We start from the raw sequence: 4087 nt of genomic DNA on the forward strand, positions 1-4087 counted from the left end.
CTGGCAGAGTCAGACCAGCTTGGAAGCAGAAAAGTTATTGGTGAGAAAACCTGGGATACAAATAGAAGCTACTTTAGTTTAAAAAAGAGGGGGGAAAGACCCCAAAAGTCTTTTTTATGGTCACTATCTAAGCCAGCAGTCTAGAATGATCAGGACTTGGGGTAATTAAAAAATTCTTCTATCTTAGAAGTGAGCCAATGGAAGTCTGAAGCTAGGCTCAGAGCATTGTAGAGTTGAAAGTTAAACTCCTTGAACCTGTCATCTTACAAATGAAGAAACTAAGATCTAGAGAAGTAAAAGTAACTCGCCTGGGGGACCAGGACTCTTGTGGAAGTAGAAAAAGAAGAGATTCTAGCTGAGGAAAACAAGGAGGTGGTACGTGGAACTGTATTGGACATGGATGTTCATCAGAGAGAAAATGGGTCAGCTGTGATGGCCACATGGGCCAAGCTGGTGGCAGATGCTCAGGCTAGGATGAAAGCAGCAACTGAAATATTTTCCTTGGCACAGTCAGAAAATCTTGATGAATTTGTTGTGCTTTTTCCTACAAAGACTAAGTCCAATACAGGTGCCACAACACCTCAGAAACCTCAGAATGATGAAGTTCCTCCTATGTCTACCCCTCTGCCTCCTGTGCATACCATCTCCCGAAATAATCTGCAGACCTCGGGCCAGAGACTCAATATCAGCAAAAATGGCTGGAAGCACATTCTATACAAGAGACTTATGGACCATGTGTCACCTTCTGAGCAAGACATCTCTACAGTAGAAGAAAAGACCCAGTGGATAAAAATCAAAACAGAAGCTTTGCTTGAAGAGGATTCTCCAGGTGAAAGTCAGGCAGTGAGAGCAGCAGAGCCATTCATAAATAAGAAAAAGAAAAGAGAGGCAACAAAGACTTCTCTGGTCCAGACAGCCAGCATGGCAGCATGGGGCAGGCTCATGGCAACAGCCAAGGCCAAGGCAGTGTAGCCTGCCTTTGCATCCTCTGGGACTGCTAGGGCCATTAAATCAGATTCCCTAGATGGTGTATAGTGCCTGGTGAATCTTTTCCCAATGATATCCCTGGTTCAGTTCCTTTTGAGTTCCATGCTGGACAGACCTGGGTGCCTGAAGAAGACATGTTGATCCCTCTCCTGTTATTGCTTACTTGTTCTTTCCCACCACCCAATGTAGAAGACAACTGGTTGTGCCCCAATTGCGTCTGCAGGAACAAAATTATGATGGACAATATTCTATAAAAAGGACCACCAAGTATACAAGACTGCTTTTCATTTCCTCCAGATACTGGTTTAAAATGTGAATTTTCTTCCTTTCAACTTAGAGTTTCCTTCCCAGTTAATCTTGGGTAGCTCCTCTTTCTACTAGGAAATAATTTCCACCCACCCAGGATTTTGGTGAGGATAGAAAAGCCTTTATAAGTCAGCCATGTAGGAAGAATCTGACTTTGGCAGCCAAATCCCTGTATGATATTGTCAAGCCAAAGAGAGAAATGTGAAAAATCTTACAAGTAAATAAAATTTAAGTCTGTTTACAAAAAAAAAAAAAAGACTAGCATAGGTCTTGATCCAAAGTCCCCATGGTTTAATATCAGATCAAATGGAGATTCCAATACTTAAACCAAGAACTGAAAAGGGCAAATAAAGCCAACCAAATTAAACCCCATTTCTCAACTGCAGGGTTAAAGGGGAGAGCAAAGAAAAATAGCCCTCTCCACCCTGTTCTAACAGCTCAGTTCAAGCACCAGGACTGTGGGTAAACTGGAATCTTTATCCTCCCTCTACAATGTGGGAGAGTGCTCTAGTCTGTTAATTTTTAAAGACTTGGTCTGTTCCCATTATACATTTAATTTAAAGAGGACATCGCCATCCACATTGTAGGGGAAAGCAAAAACAAAACAAAACAAAATGAAACAAAAGGAAACAAAATAAAACAAAATAAAAGCCTCCCAGCAGCAGAGTGCCTTCATATGAGATGATCTAGGCATAGGCTGAAAAGATCCTGTTATACCCTGAAGGGGCCAGTAGAGAGGTGATGGTACATGGTAAGAGTGGCTAATCAGTCAACCAATAAATATTTATTAAGTACTCACCATGTGCCAGGCATTATGCTTACTGCTAGAGAAACAAACAAACAAAAAAGAATCAAAAGACAATTCCTAATTCCAGGAGCTTAAATCTGATAAGTGAAAACATACCCACACATTATATAGATATAGATATATTTAGTTATAGATAGATATAGATATTAATTGAGACTTGAAGCCAGGGAGGTCTCTAGTTGGTGTGGAGGAAGAAGAATATTCCATGCTTGGGGGCCAGTCAGATAAAATGCATAAAACTAAGAGATGGAATGTCTTGGCCATGGAATAGACAGGAGGCCAGTATTGCTGTACTGAAGAGAATTTGTTGAGTAAATTTAAAAAAAAAAGGTAGTAGAAGTCTATGTTATGAATGGCTTTGAATGCCATTTTATATATACTCCAGAAGGTGATCAGAAAACAGTAGAGTGTATCAAATAAGAGGCTGAGGTGATTGGACCTGAAGTTTAGGAAAATCACTCCAGTGGACGAACAGAGGATAGATTGGAGAGAGGAGAGACGTGAGGCTGCTAGGAAAACCCACCATCAAGCTATTGCTGGAATCTAGGCATGAGGTATTGAAGGTCTACTCTAGAGGGCGTATATCAAAAATGTTGCAAAGGTGAAATCCAGTCTTTGGTAACAGTTTGAATATGGAGGATTAGAGACAGTGAGAAATTCAATATGACTCCCAAGTTGTTAGCCTGAGATACAGGGAAGATGGTATGCTTTATGGTAATAGAGAAAGTAAGAAAGGGAAAGGGTTTAGAGGGAAACGTGTTGAGTTCTGTTTGGGACATATTAAGTCATGCTCATTTTATTCAACAAATATTTGAGGGGCTCCCACTCTTTACATGGAACTGTCATAGATATCAAAATTTCTCAAATTTCATGCCAGCATTTATGAGATAAGACTTGCAAATGATAATAAAATCTGATCATGGAAACTGTGGCTAACTCTGAATTATATATGGATGGGTGCCATTCAGATTTTCTGGCTAAGATCTTGCCAAGTTCTACAAACTACAGTAGCACAGGATTTTTTTTTTAATGTCTACAACTCACATTTCCAAATGTGGCAAGTGTGGGAAACTATAACTGCCTGATGGAATCCTAATACCCATTTACACAATCACCAATATGTACACCCTCACTGGGCATCTACTTATGACCTAAATTATGTATTCCTTTTCTGACCCAGCTCAGATGAGATTATTTTTTCTTCCTGAAGTACTTGTAATAGTCTATGGTCTAAATAAAACTTTAAATTACTCTTTTTCAAAGGAAGTAAGATCTATGAGCTTTCCTATTAAAGCACTTTATTCTTGGCATAGTTTACAGAAAGGCTCTCCTTTAGACATATAAGCTTTCCTTCCTAGAGGCACAATACCCAGACATGAGGAAAAATCAGTCAAGAAGTCAAAATAAACACATATTTCATTAAAAAAATACCTTAAACCAACTGAAACTACTGGTGAATGTTTGATTCTGTAACAATGAATGTAACCCTTGCCATTGATGCATATCTGTGGGGGAGCTCCCTCCCTAATGATTTCTAGCCTATGAAATAGTTTATTGGGAATGACTGTAGACATATCGTCCAGACAATGGCAAAAGGAGGTTAGTCAGTAGACAATTCCTCAATGAATTGAGGGTTGGCAAGCTCTTCTTTCTTAGGGTTATACTGTGGTCTGACTCAGATCGTGTCTATGATAGCATGAACATTATGTCTGTTGACATAATGGATCCCACAGCCAATGTGCATAATAGAAAATAGTTCCCTGGAGCAGATGGAATTTAGGTATTGCCGAGAAATAACAATGTGATAGGGTAGGAAAAGTCATGAATTGGAGTCAGAAATCCTGGTATTTCAAATCAGCTTCACCCCTAATTCTCTCTATGACGGAGCAAACCATTCCACCTTAATGAGACTCAGTTTCCTCAGATGCAAAACACAGAATTTAGGCAACATAGTCTCTAAACCTTCTCCCTCCTCCTTTTCTCTAG

At 39.7% G+C, this 4087-nt stretch overlaps 1 pseudogene; it reads left to right on the forward strand.

Moving 5' to 3' along the window:
- Positions 1 to 269: 269 nt before the first annotated feature.
- On the forward strand, positions 270 to 1241 carry LOC123247457 (annotated as a pseudogene).
- Positions 1242 to 4087: the final 2846 nt, after the last annotated feature.

This window comes from Gracilinanus agilis, chromosome 4 (genome assembly GCF_016433145.1).
Source record: "Gracilinanus agilis isolate LMUSP501 chromosome 4, AgileGrace, whole genome shotgun sequence".
NCBI lineage: Eukaryota > Metazoa > Chordata > Mammalia > Didelphimorphia > Didelphidae > Gracilinanus > Gracilinanus agilis.